Source organism: Eulemur rufifrons, chromosome 28 (genome assembly GCF_041146395.1).
Source record: "Eulemur rufifrons isolate Redbay chromosome 28, OSU_ERuf_1, whole genome shotgun sequence".
NCBI classification, from domain to species: domain Eukaryota; kingdom Metazoa; phylum Chordata; class Mammalia; order Primates; family Lemuridae; genus Eulemur; species Eulemur rufifrons.
The window spans coordinates 41503404-41518891 of record NC_091010.1 but is presented as its reverse complement, the minus strand read 5'-3'; positions in this window follow the sequence as shown (position 1 = coordinate 41518891).

Below are 15488 nucleotides of genomic sequence, written 5' to 3'. Positions count from 1 at the left end.
AGATTATGGTAAAGATTTGCCTTCAGAGAATGTTACTGAAATCAGAATGTCCCACTTCTGTGAGTTTAAGAAAAACCTTTAATGGTTCTTTTTAGTGGGGAGTTTGGAGTTGAGTAGCCTTTAAAGCACTAAACTGTCTCTCCAGTATTTGAGGGGATTAGGTTTAGAGTTCATTGTGTTGACTGTCCTTTGAAAGATTAGATAGTTTAGTTAGGCTCCTACTGGCCATGTAAATGTCTCAGTGTTTATTGACTGTCTGCAGTCATTATCACAGACTCTGAACACAATCGACACCTTGCAAACAGAAATCCCATTATTTTTGTGGCACCGATAAGATTTACTGAGGATTTAATTTTTTTATGATTGACCAGCCAGTTAAAGATATTAATTAATATAGTACAGGAAAGTATGATAAATGACTATGAATTCAGTCAATAAACTTGCCCTTTTATTTTGTTTGGAAACTACAATCTCATTTTGCTTGTAGATCGTAGAAATTATCTGCACAGTATTCTGTTTAAAAACACTACTTAAGTACAGTCAAATGTATTATATGCATTTCTACTAATCCTTCAATGATCTACAGAGGGATTTATACTTTTTTGCAGAAAGATGTCTTAAGTCTTTTGGTACATAGACAGCAAAACTCTATGAATAGTGTACTAATTTAGTTTGGGAAGAATATAAGGATTTGTTGGGTAGTTTGGGCATGCATTTTAAAATGTTATCATCAAAATAAAATTTGAGAAGTCGTGAAATAGATGTGCTGTATTTGACCACAGGTAAGATCCATGGGATGAACATTATTTTGATTCTGAATTTGGTGATCTCTGCAAGGGGTTTGCTATTCAAGCTCTCCTCCCTGCCCCAGTAAGGTACGTGATAGCTAGAAGAGGCAAAGCAAGTATGCCTTCCCTGGGGTCCCGTATGGCATGGCTTTAGGAGGTGACTTTGACAGCGTTCAAAGTTTAATCCAAGCAAGAAGGAGTCTTGCTTCAGGGAACATTAGGAAGTGGCTAGTGTTCAACAGAAAGCAGAAAAACAGGATGGGGATTAGACCGTTTTGCCTGAGAAAGTGGAAAGGGTGCCCCACTACCTTCGATCGTTTCAATACAAAACATAATTGCTTAACACAAAACACAAAACCTTTGCCATGAAGCCCCAACACACCTCAACAGCCTCAGCTCCCAACTCTGCTCCAATCATCCTTGAGCCACCTGCCCCCTGCTCCACAGCGCAGACCTTCACGCCCCTGTGCCTTTGCTTTTGCTGTGTTCCACTTCCTCACCTCCACTGTGAAACTCCCCTTCGCCCTCAAAGTCCAAAGATCACCTCCTCTCTGATGCCTTATAGAGTCCCTCATGGGACTAGCTCACTTGCCCCACTGTATTCACGGACTCCTTGTCATCTCTTTGTGTGTCTGGCTTTCCCACACCTGTAAGCTCCCCAACAGCAGGATACAATCTTACTTTTTTTTTTGTAAACATTCCCAGGGTCTACCTGCTTGGGGCCACATGTAGCCTTCTGGATCCCTTCTGGAGGGCCACATGTGGCCTTGAGTGCACAGGTTCCCCACGCCTGGTCTAGCACATAATCTGTGCAATTACATGCAGAGAGCAGGAAGAAGGAAGCCCACATCTGTGCCTTTGTTTGCGCACTCCATCCTCTCTCCCAATTAGAGCTTACCCATCCTCACAAGCCAGCTGCCTTTTGAAGACTTCCTTGACCAATGATCTCCCACTTCTTTAAACTCTCATAGCACCCGCGTGAGAATTGCACACTTGACACTTAACAGACTTGTGTCGTCATGTTAGTTGTGTTTTGATACCCATGTGCTATTTCCCCAACTACAATCAAAGAGCTCTTTGCACTGGGAGCTGAGTCTTTAACCTCCTTGCATCACTCACAATGCCTAGGGGTGCTCTGTCTGGGGCTGTTACCTACCAAGTGTTTGTTGATTAAGGAGGAGCTGGGGACAGTCTGAAAGGTGGACCAGAAGGGTGTTTGACAGGCTCAGTGGAGGAGGGCACAGTCAGAACAGTCCAGGCAAAGAGAGCGCTTAAGCAACAAGGAGCAGCAGGCAGACTGCCCCCAAATCCTCAAGCACCCCAAAAGGAGACAAAGCAAGTCTACCGAGTGGTGTTTAACAAGGAAAAATGAAAAGTCTGCACTTGAGCTAATGGCAAGCCGGGCACTGCAAGTAGGAGCAAATGTCCACAATCTGTGGCTGGAGACAAACCACGAGAGGAGGAAAAAGTTCTGACAGTGAGAACTAAGCGTGTGACATACATTCTTTCTTTAAAACTCTTTTATTGAGGTGTAATTTATATACCGTACAATTCACCCATTTAAACTATACACATCAATGGTTTTTAGTGTCGTCACAGAGTTGTAAAACCAACAGTACAATTTTAGAATATTCTCATCACCCCAGAAAGAAACCCCATACCCATTAGATGTCACTCCCTATTCCCTTCCCACCATCTCCCTCCCACCCCCACCTCTCACCCTGGTCAAACACTAATCTACTTTCTGTTTCTAAAGATTTGCCTGTTTGGGACATTTCACATAAAAATGGAATACAATCGGGCTTTTTCTGTGTCTGGCTTCTCTTATTTAGCATGTTTTTTAAGGTTCATTCAAGTTGTAGCATGTATCAGAATTCATCCCTTTTTATTACCAAATAGTATTCCATCCTATGGATGCATCACATTCTATTTATCCATTCATCAGTTGATGGACATATTGGGTTGATTCTTGACAAACATCCTTTTATATATTATTTCCAATACTCCTGGGAGGTAGGTGTTAGTGTCCCCATGGTACAGATGAGCGAACTGAGACTCAGAAAGGTTCACTGTCCTGCCCCTTTATAGAAATAATGGCACTGGGATTGAACCCCAGTGTGCTTGAGTCCAAAGCCTCTATGTTTAATTACCACCTGTTTTTTGGCAAACATTGCCAATGGAGGGATGTAGATCACGCCAAATTCCAAAGACTCATAGATATCACTAGTGCTTCCCCATCTTCCCCTTCCCCTTCCCCATCAAGGAATTTAGCTACAAATTTTTAAAATGTGATAGTTGTGTGATGCAGAGGAAAGAACATGAGCTTTGGAGCTAGACAGTCTTGAATTTGAATCCCACACAGTAGCTGTGTGATATGGAGCAAGTCATTTAACTTCTCTGAGTCTCAGTTTCCTTTCCTATAAAAATGCAGATAATTCCTACCATGCAAGGTTGTTATGAGGATTAAATGAGCTGATAATATGAAGTGCCTGGCATATAGTAGTTAATCAAAATATGGTAGCTATCATTATCATTCCTGTTTGTAGTGGTAGCAAAAGCAAGTAAAATACACACACACACTACCCCCGTAGAGAGGAATCTGAGGAGCACAGTTTAGGATCTGTGGTGGTGGGAAATCCAGGCAGAAGTCTCCAGTGGTCGGCAGACAGAGATAAGAGGCAGGAGCTCAGGTGAGAGGTCAGGGCTAGAGATATAGATTTGGGGGTTATCAGGGTGGAGGTGAGGGTTGAAGCTGTGACAACTATTCAGGTAGAACCAGGCAAAAAAATAAAGAAATGAGTCCAGTGCCTGAGCCCTGGGATGTCCACAATTAAGGCCAAGAGAAGGAATAAGAAGCAATAAAGGATATAGAAGTAAGTATTTGCGGGGGTTGTGGGTATACCACAATAGCACTTAATCTAGAAAGTCAAAGGAGATATTTGAGAAAAGGATAAGAGGTAGGGGAGAAAATCAAGGTTAGGCTATAGAAAGGTTTGCAGTAATGAGAACTGAGAGTCGGCCATTCCATTTGGCAGCCAGGAAGTCAATATGTCCTGAAATGCTGAGCATCTATCCATCCATCAGTTCATTCATCCATTTGGTTTTTTCAATGCATCTACAGCGTGCTATGCTAGGCCCCTGAGAAATACCCAGGTAAAACACAATCCTTTGCTAAAATGGAAGAAAAGTTCAATGTTCTGAGACCTGTCTTGTCAATGAGTTGGGTCTAGCAGGAGAAATTGGGGGCTCTGTAGGACAGTTGTGATGGAAGGGTAGAGACAGCTGAAGAGCATGTCAAAGATGGGCTGAATGAAAGGAGGCACATTTTAATTTTAAAAGGGGGACTAAAGAAGGGGAAAAGAGAAGGCAGAAGCATTTGGATTTACTTACTTGGCACAAATGTCATCCGGAGGCTTCTTCTTTTCTCTTTGGTTTATGGTTGAGATGCCACCACATTAGGTGTACCAAGTTTTGAAACTTGGGGTGACTTTTTAATGTTGATACTGCATTTTGAGTGCATATATTAATAATTTCTCTCTTCTTCAAAGATCTTCATGGATCCAGAATTTTTCTTTCTCCTGGAACTTTTAGTAAAACAGATCATCCAAGAAAATGCAAATACAAAAATTAGCTAGATATGGTGGCACGCACGTGTAGTCCTGGTTACTCCAGAGGCTGAGGCAGGAGGATCAGTTGAGGCTAGGAGTTTGAGGTTGCAGTGAGCTATTATGATGCCACTGCACTCCGGGCTGGGCAACAGAGCAGGGAAGGAAGGAAGGAAGGAAGGAAGGAAGGAAGGAAGGAAGGAAGGAAGGAAGGAAAAGAAAATGTCCTGTTTATCTTATGGCTCCAGTACCTCCCCCATCCCCCAGCCTGCAGCCAAGGTTCCCCTAGTTGCAAAGGCAAGTTAGGGAATGAGGACCAGGATACCATGGCTTCACATCTGTAGCCATACTTCCTACTTACCATTAAAACAAATAGATCAAGAACAGTGAATAAAAATTAATTCAGAAGTTATAGACAAGAAATAAAACGTAAGCATAATAGAAATGCGACTGCTAAAGTTAAAAAATAAAACCAGAAGCCCAAACATTAAAAGGACAAAATTGTGACACATTTAATATTAATGAGTAAAACAGGTTAACATTGAAAAAATTAAATAAAAAATTTAAGAACAAACTTTAACCTGAAGGAAGAAAAAGAATGATCTAAAACCACAAGAATCAAAAGATTAAATATTGACAAGGTAAAGTAACAAGAAAACTTTTAAAACTGGATGATAAGAAAATGTAACATTAGGATAAATAGAAAGAAGAAAGAAGCAGATTTTTAAAAACCTTAATCAAAAGATAAAAGGAACAAAATATGAAGTAATGAAATAAGAGAAGAGAATAAAAGTATAAAATAGTAACAGTGTAAATTAAAGTAGCGAAGAAGAAATCAGTTTAAAAATGAAAAACTCAGAGGTAAAAGAATAAAATTATATCAAAGCTAAAATAGGTTAAAAAATTAGCGAAATCTTAAGTGAAGAGATATAAATCGGATTGAAAAACCACATTGTAACACAAACGTAGAAATGTTTTAAAGCTAAAGTGTTAAAATCTCTAGCAGGAATTAAATACATATCTATAGAGAAAATTTGGCAAGTATCATCCATTCCTAATATGATCCTCAAGGGTGAACGAAGCCACTCCCACCCAGGTAAGGGCAGACCCCAGGGAATACAGCAGAGCAGGGTTTCTGTCCTCCATCTAGTTGGGAATACAATGTATGCCCAGCAAGCAAGCCCACCTCTCCCCTGGGCAGCTGGGAGAGGCCAGGCCCCCCAAAGACTCTCCAGGAAAGCACCAATGTCTCACTACTGCTCCACACTGTAAAAGCTCTCATAGGTGGTAACGTCGTAGGACAACTTGCAGCCTGGTGAAGGATCTACAGCTAGATCTCCCTTTCTCGCATACAAAAGGAAGCATCTGTTAGGTTAGGACTAGCAGCAAGTAATAGAGGCCCAGAAAAACAGAGGCTTGAACAAGCTAGAATTATATTTCTTTCCCTTGTAATAGTCAAAAAAGTAAGGTCAGACCGAGATGGCAGTTCTACTCCATGAAGTCCTCAGGGTCTCAAGCTCCTTCGTGCTTTCTGTTCACCATTCTAAGGACCCTACACTTAGGCCTTGTCCTCATGGCCCAAGATGGAGCTTCAGCCAGCTCTCTCCAAGAGGAAGGAAATGAGAAACCATGAGGGGGGCTGGGCGAGGTGGCTCATGCCTGTAATCCTAGCAGTCCGGGAGGCTGAGGCAGGAGGACTGCTTGAGGCCAGGAGTTCAAGACCAGCCTGAACAACAGCAAGACCCCATTTCTACAAAAAATAGAAAAATTAGCCAGGCGTGGTGGCATGCACCTGTAGTCCCAGCTACTTGTCGGGGAGGCTGAGGCAGGAGGATGGCTTGTGCCCGGGAGTTTGAGGTTGTAGTGAGCTATGATGATGCTACTGCACTCTAGCCCAGGTGACAGAGCGAGACTCTGTCAAAGAGGGGGGCGGGGGGAAAGAAAAGAAAAGAAAAGAAAGAGAAAGAAAAGAAGCTGTGAAGGGCATATACCAGTTATTTCTTAAGGAAGGTTTCCAGAACTGCCAAAGGGCATTTCCATTCACATCCCGCTGGCCAGAGGAAGTAACATTTAGCTGCAAGGGATATTGGGGAATGTAGTTTTAATTCTGGTGGCCACGTGCACAGCTGCAAATTCTGTTGCATGGAAAGTGAGAATAGATACTGGTGTCAACTACCAGTCTCTATTTTGGGAGCCTACAATGTGAGCACTGTTCTCCCTCCCCTCCTGAGGAACGTGCAGGTGAGAGCCAATTTTAAAAGCCTTTGGTTACCCTGATCTTGGGAGAGGAAAGAAGACTCCAGCAAAACCACACAAACTCTGGTATAAATACAAATGTTTGTACACTGTGAAAGGGGTCATGATTTTATTAAAGACACCAACATCTCACTCTGGTCTAATATATCAAGAAATCTGTGAAAACTAAAGACCTTACCCAGATGTGAAGACCCAGGGTTGCCTTTATATAAGGAGAGCCAGGAAAGCCATTTGCTTTCTGGTTTGGCTTCTGCTTCCTATTTAGTTCCCTGAATATCCTGGCCCCTGAATAATTTACCCACCAGGATAAGCAGCCTTTCCCCCCATTCTCCCCATTTCCTTCCTTGGACTAGGCCTATTGGGCCCAAAGAATTTACAGAGGAATTCAGAGGAACATACAGGTCCCCATTATGTTTCTAGCTCTATATTACTCACTAAAGGAGTATCATAAAAAGAAAGGCCTTGGACCCTGTGAAGAAACGATATGTTTACGGTACCTCAGTTTACCTCTGTGTATTATAGAGGTTGAATTAGATTTGGTGGTTCTAAAACTATGGTCTGTATAAGCATCATAGTAAGTAGCTGGTTTTTAAAAAAATGCAGATTCCAGATAGATAAATAAATTTTAATGTAACAGTATAAAAATTTCAATGACAGGATTTCAGATGCCACATTGTAATTACCCTTTAAGAAACTGCTACTTACCCAGTTTGGGTGAAATAACAAAGAAAAAAATTCACACTTATCTCAAAATCCTATTAAAATACCCTTCTTTTTTCCTCCTACATATCAGTAGGAGGCCAGACTTCAACGGAAACAACATTATCACAACAGATTCAACACAGAAGCAGAAAAGACAGTTCAGCTGTCCTCTATTAAGCCAGATGTTAAAGAGATTTGCAATAATGTAAAATTGTACTACTATTCTTGCTAAATTATTTGTTGTTTTGGAAGATATAATTTTTTATAAGATATGCTATTTGTATTAACATCATGATTTTATTATTGCTATTTTTAAATAGATTAATAAATAAATGTTTAAGAATCTTTTAAAATGCTGATTCCAAGACCCCCAAACCACCACCCCCACCACCACGACCAAGGGCTCTGGTTCGGTAAGAGTGAGCTTGGGCCTGGGAGTGTTAGTTTTTAATATTCCCCTAGGTGATGACCATGCAGGTGGTCCTCAGACTATATTTCGGACAGAAGCTCTGTAAGGTGCCTCCCAGCCCTAAATTATAAATAAAAAGAAGAGAAATGCATTATTTCTCAATAGAATCCGTGGAGAGATTTCAAATGGTATCCTGGTTTCTCCTGAGTTGATTTCAGGGTCAGTCACGTGGCCTCACCGAAGGCAAGTTTTTTGAGTTAATGGCTCAAAGTGTTGTGGCTTCCTCACCTGTCCTTAAACCTGCCTTTCTGGCCAGTGCATTTAGCTGTGTTTGAACTCAGTGTTTCCTATGCTAAAGCTTTTCCCCATTGTAGTAATTTCTCAGAGGATTTATAACCTTCAAGGCAAAGGTCTCTGACATAGGACTCTAAGGATGATCCCCACCACAGACACGTTAAGAGCACTTCAGGTACATTAATGTTCTCAGCCCCTGGATTTATTGCAACACAGTAAAGCCTCTTTTCAGAAAGCATACTCTTAGTTCTATTTAGTCGTCAGGCTTTTCCAGAAAGAGATTAGAAGTAAAATGATTTGAGATAGAATCAAAGAATTCCATCTTTTTAATTAGTGTGTTAAACACAGGGACACCTAATACAAATATTTGGTGATGTGGCCGAGCGTTGGCTCTAAGGTCACTGGAGGAAATTTATAGGGAGCTCTAAAGCCCCTACACAATAATTGTCTTGGGTTATGACTTCGCGAATTGCTCTTCATTGCCAATAGCACTACATTTGGAAATAAATAAAATTTGCTGAATTAGGGTACTGCTCTGGTTAAAATGTTTAATCTTCACTTTAACTGAGTTGTGGTCATCGAAGGCTTTTTGTTTCATGAAAGGGGGAAACTTTGCACAAGGTTAGCTCTTTTTACACAGCGTAATAACTCACTAATTAAAAATCCTTTTTGGAGAGGTGCCAGGCTTGTCTGGTCAACTTGGGGAGGGAAGGCAGCAGAAATCTATTGTAAAAATATTTCAGGTGACTATAATTCTACATTGCATAATTTATTATTAAAGATACTCTGTCCATGATTTTATTAAATGCTGCGGTGAAGAAGTTGCCAATCCTGTACTCAAACATACTCTGCTTTGCATGCAAACCTGTCTCACAAATGAGATTAGATATTTTATTACATGATGCTCTATCCCAAGGACTCTGGATCATCCAGATTTGTTCCTTTCATGAAATATGAGGCAGCTGTGCTGTGGGGTGAGACGAGGCAAAGGAATCCTCCACGACAGGACAGGACACAGAGGATAAGGAGCAGGGGAGAGGGAAAAAACCCTAGGGACAGAATGTGGGGTGGAGGAATGTTAATTCCATTTCAGAACACCTTTAAATGGACTTTGACCTTTTCGCTAAGTTTTTACTTGGGGCTATCTTTAAATGCTGTATTGGGGAGCCCCTGAAATGGCTCCCATTTACAATGCACTGCTATCATACCACCCTAGAGTTACTGCCACCCCCTGCGCAGTACCTGAAAGTCCTTATTTCCCTTTGTAATACTATCTATAACATCGCCGTGACATCATGGGCTCTGACGCATCTTTGCCTGCCCAGGGCCTAGCCCAGTGCATGGCACATGGTAGGTGTTGGTTAAATGTTTGTTGACTGCATGGATAGGTGGATGGAGAGAATAGAGAATCATCGATTTAACACATTTTTTAAAAGTACAGACCTTCCTTCTGAGAGTTACAGGACTGTTGATCATTGTCACTCATAGGTATGAATTAATTTAATCAGATTGCTTTCTCCTGGGAAGGATTAAAGGGATGAGCAATTTTGGAGCATGGGGCACTAGCAGAGAACAGACAAGGAGGCAGGGCTGGGTCAGGACATTAGTGAGCAGCCAGGAAGTCACTGTGATCATAAGGTAAGAGAGTGAAGAATCCCGGGTAATTTTCCACACTGGGACCACCTCATTGTTCTTGTTGGAGGTTTTATCTGTCTCAGGCTTTAAGAAAATTGGCTGGTGGCTCACACCTGTGATCCTAGCCCTTTGGGGAGACTGCTTGAGGCCAGGAGTTTGAGACCAGCCTGGGCAACAGAAGAAGACCCCATCTCTAAAAAAAATTAATAATTTTGTATCATGTTATTGTGTTACATTACTGATTATGTGTTGAAATGACATTAAATAAAATATATCATTAAAATTAATTTCACTTGGCTCGGCGTGGTGGCTCACGCCTGTAATACTAGCACTCTGGGAGGCCGAGGCGGGCGGATCGTTTGAGCTCAGGAGTTCGAGACCAGCCTGAGCAAGAGCAAGACCCCGTCTCTACTAAAAAAAAATATATAGAAAGAAATGAGCTGGACAACTAAAATATATATAGAAAAAATTAGCCGGGCATGGTGGCACATGCCTGTAGTCCCAGCTACTCAGGAGGCTGAGGCAGGAGGATCGCTTGAGCCCAGGATTTTGAGGTTGCTCTGAGCTAGGCTGATGCCACGGCACTCTAGCCCGGGCAACAGAGTAAGACTCTGTCTCAAAAAAAAAAAATTAATTTCACTTGTTTCTTTTCTTTTTAAAATGTGGCTACTAGAAGGAATTTAAATTATATAGGTATAGGTGATGGCTCGTGTTACATTTCCATAGGACGGTGTTGCTTGGTGATAAAAAATTTAAACATACTAATTCCCTGAATAACTGTATAAGTTACTCAATTTATACAATCAACAGATTTTTCCATCTAAGAAAACTTAGATGTGTGCTTCAATAACTTTGGATCCATTTTGGCTGGTTCACGTTCAAACAGAACACATATCTCCGGGACTTTAAACTAAGCTTCAGTTTCCCCGTCTGTAATATTACCCGCTTCGTAGGGTTATAGTGTAAGGATTAAAAGGGATCATCTATTCAAGGTCCTAAGTCTGGAATTGTCTAAATCTGAAGTCCTCTTTGGGCTAGAAGCTTAAAGCAAATTATCCTTTTACCCTTCCCTGGCCTTCAATGGCCCAATAAATGTCAGTGCCCTCCTCCTTCCTTTGAGTCCCTGCTAAAAAACACATTCATTCAACTATCCATTGCACCACGTGGATTTTTTTAAATGATTGTTTTCCAAGTTAATCCACTTAATATGCTATCTCTTTCTGCCTTTTTCCTACTTCTTCTGGATTTGTTCAGGCGTTTTTTGTCATCTTCTAAAATTAACACCTCTTTCTCAAAGCTCCTCTTTCTCCAAGAAACCTCCCTAAGGTGCCCACCTCCTCTTGCCCTCCCATGGTGTCCTCTGCAAATACAGACCTTCCAGAAAACCATTTCATACAACCTTAGCGATTTGAACATTGCTGTTTTTTTGAAGCAACCATTTCCTTATATGTTCTAATTTCACTTTCAGGTTCTATATTCTTGGTTATTTGGTTCTCTGATTACAGATCACGTTTTCCAGAAAGGAAGTAAAAATAATTTTAGCATGTGCTTTATTATAAAAGAAGTTGAGCTTAAACTATTTAAGATCTATTCCAATTCTCTGCAGGCAAATTATTCTTCAATTCTTTAAAAAAGTAAGTGAGCCAGTCTTTTTCTTTCTCTCTTTCTCTCTCTCTCTCTCGAAAGCAAAAGAAGTTTCTCTCTAGTCCTCAGTTGATATTTCCAACAGGAAACCTTACTAGATGAAAAGGACAACAATAACTGACATTTATTGAGTGCTTATTATAAATTAAACACTGTACTATGCACTTGACCTTTAATATTTTTAACAATGATTCCCAAGCCCTGCTTCAGGGGAATTTGCTGGGTAAAAGTAGTGATTCATTAGCTTGTCTTCTATTTGTCCTTTTTCTGTTGTGTGCCCAGGAAAACCTCAGGTCCCAGGTTTCTCAATTCTGCTTTTGAATATTCTCACCCAGAGTCACTAATCTTTCTTGTTAACACCTTGTAGTTTGGCCCTTGATTAATTCAATCAGTGATTAGCACTTCTACAATAAGTGTTAATCTCTCTTTTGAAATACCTCAAAGCTCAGCCCTTTACTGAGGCTTTCTGCCCCAATCACAGCACACCAGAGAGGATTTCCCTATTGTGAGCCGTATCTACAAGGCATTTCCCCTGCACACCACCAGCTTGGGAAAGGCCAGCTTCAAAGTCCTGTTGCACAATTAAAGCATGGAATTATAGGCCCAGGTTTGCACCCACTGCATGCAGTAGACTCCAACTGAGTACAGCTAGTGACGCTTTTAAAAGCAGGGGCCAGATTCTTCAACGCTGGGAGACTAACAGCGAATGAACCTCCAGAGGGCACCCTCAGCAGTTCAGCCTGGGGGGAGGGGATTCCAGGCCTGGCAGAACCACGCCAGGACTTGTTCTTGGTTTCCAGACACCCCGATGCTCAGTTGCTCAAGCGTGAGAACTGGGGCCTTCTCAGTAGCAGCCAGAACAGCCTCAAATCCCTCAGCTGGCAGATGTGAAGGCCTCTAGCTCCTGAGAGCAGTTTTCTCCCTGACAATGGTTGTATGTAAACAAATAAACTTCAGGGTGGACCCGACAATTGTCCTTTCTATGTCACAAGTGAGGATGTGGGTTTACCTTCAAGGCTGTCTGGGCTCACACTCCCAAAGTGAGGCACCCCACACGAAGGAAAACACAATGACCTAACTTTTCTTTTGCATTTGAAAGAGAGCAGCTTTGATCTTGGTTTCATGGTAGGTGGTCAGCTTTCATGGTTTCAACACTTTAAAAAAAAAAAAAAAGTTTCCTATAAAAGGCAAATTTCTCCATGGTTCCCTGCTACTTACAGACCCCTGGGGGATTTTTCTCAACTTAAAAGAGTGTTTGCATCTTGCCATTTCTAAGAGATCATTCCAACTAATTTGAATGTTTTCCTTTATAGCACAACAGTAATGTCACAGCCCTACCTTTAAGATGTGTTTCCACACTCAACTCCTTGACATGGATAGAGCAAATATTCTCATCCCATTTTACAGATCTGAAAGTGGAGGGCCCAAAAAGATCCAGTGTCTGACCTAAACCCCACAGCCATGTTGCTGAGTGGTGTTGAGATTTAACCTCAGGTCCCTCCAACCTCCATGGCCAAGAGCATAACCACCATGCTCTGTTGTGTTCCTTCTCAATCAGTGGGATCAGAACTTGAAGTGAGCTAATTCTTAGCAGCAAAGCAAGGGCTATGAAAAAAGGGCAGGCTTCACAGCTGCACTGGGCTAAAGAGAGCATGGATTTGTACACAGCCAAGCTAAGAGGGTGGAAGAGCCCGGGAGGCAGGCATGGTGGTAGCAGCCAGTTGTGCAGAGACCCACGGAACTGGGGCAGAGAGAAGTAAGAATTCCAAAGGAGTCAAGAGCAACCACGAGCGAGTGTTCATGGCTAAGTGTGTGCTTTCATTGTGCTTTACTCTTGTCCTTTCCTAGACCAGAGGGACCTGGACCAATTAATAGTTCTTGAGCTCTAAAGTAAGATCTCTGGGGGATGTAGGGGGTGGGGATGATTATTAAAACACAATTTCTAACTCCACCTATTCCTATGAACCAAAATTTCCAAAAGTGAGGTCCCAGAACATGCGTGTAAACAAGCTTCCCAGGGATTCTGACCACCCTTGGAGAAGCCAGGGCCAGACAGCAGGAACGGGTCTGCAGGAGTGTGTGGCTTCCTGCAGCAAAGACAGCTCTGCTCGCTCCTGCATTTAGTTAAGGAGAGCAGGTGAGCAAGAGAAAATTTCCCGGGAGCTGAAACAGGAAAGGGAAAAGGGTTATTAAAAGAAGTATGAAAACGAGAGGAGCCAGAGTCCTCACCTATCTCAGAGAAGGCGCTAGCGACACAGAGGCGCATGTGCAGTGAGGCCAGAGGGAGGACTTCGCCACCTGGGCATGGACTACCAAAGCCAGGCAGGGCTGGCAACAGGGTCCTCCCTGTGATGGGGAGGGGACACGGACAAGAAAGAGCAAAGGCAAGGAAGAGGCTTTTTATGCATTTTAAACCTCAGCTTTCATTCTAATTGCTACCCACATACAGGCACACAAAGTATATATATTTTTTAATTTTACCAGCAGCAGCAGAAGCACTCATGCTCTAGGAAAGAATAAGAAAACTTAAAAGAAAGGTTGTATATATGTTATCACTTTTTGAGAGGGATAAGCTACACCAAGGTTCAGCCTCAGGCACTGAAAGAAGTCTTTTGTCAAAGGCAGGGTGCAGACGTTGGGAATTACTTTGGATAACTAACAGGAAGATGGGACTGCAGTTGACACCTTATGTGCTCTCTTGTAATGGACTGAATTGTGTTCCCCAAAGTTCACAGATCAAAGCCCTACCTCCAAATGTGACTGTATTTGGACACAGGGCCTTTAAGGAGGTAATTAAGGTTAAATGAAGCTATAAAGATGGGGCCCTGACCAATAGGATTAGTGTCCTTATAAGAAGAGAAAGAGACATCAGAGAACTATCTCTGTTCTGGCACAGAGGGAATGAGATTTGCGGACACAGCAAGAAGGCAGCTGTCTACAAGCCAGGAAGAGAAGCCTTACCAGAAACCAATCCTGTAGGCACCTTGATCTTGCACTTCCAACCTCCAGAACTACAAGAAAATAAATTTCTGTTGTTTAAGCCACCCTGTCTGTGCTATTTCTTACAGCAACCCTGGAAGCCTCAGATCCTTCATCTGTAAAATGGGGTTAATAGCACCATTACCTCTGCCATAGGATTATTGAGAGAATTAAATGAAATAATGTATATAATAATGTGACCTGTTTAACAGGTTAACCAGCATACCATAAGTGCTAATTGTTATAGACCAATCCTATGGGATTGTTAATTGGACTAAGTGAGATAATCAGTGCAAGACTCTTAGTACAGTGCCTGCACATAGTAGGTGCTTAATAAATTGTAACTATAAATACTATGATATACTTTTAAATAATGTTAGATAAATAAATGCCACAATTATTATATAACAGTTACCCTTCCAAAATGTTTTCAAATTCATACTAAAGATTTTTAAAAAGCCACATGGTGACCACGTTATAAAAGAGAAATGGGCCGGGCGCGGTGGCTCACGCCTGTAATCCTAGCACTCTGGGAGGCCGAGGTGGGCGGATCGTTTGAGCTCAGGAGTTCGAGACCAGCCTGAGCAAGAGCGAGAGCCCATCTCTACTAAAAATAGAAAGAAATTATATGGACAGCTAAAAATATATATAGAAAAAATTAGCCAGGCATGGTGGTGCATGCCTATAGTCCCAGCTACTCAGGAGGCTGAGACAGGAGGATCGCTTGAGCTCAGGAGTTTGAGGTTGCTGTGAGCTAGGCTAACGCCACGGCACTCACTCTAGCCTGGGCAACAGAGTGAGACTCTGTCTCAAAAAAAGAAAGAAAAAGAGAAATGAAGAAAACCAGTAAGCTTAAGTTTGGTGCCCAAGAAAATACCAGGGAAAAAATTAATACAACCAATTTCAAACCCCATGAGAGAACAGAGTACATGATATTAATTTTATGAAGAAAAACTCCAGTCAGGCTACGAAGACAGATTATATAGAGCAGCAAAGCAGAAACAACCCGGCTAATGAGACTTTTGTCCCACATCCTTGGGTTTTCTAAAAGGTCAGGAAACAGCAGTTCAGTGACATTGTTCTTAGCTGGAAAGGCAAAGAGTCTCGTTAAATCAAGGAACTGAGGAGAGTTTTAAGAGGTCAGTACCAGGTCCAGTGGTACTTAAGGGGTTCACT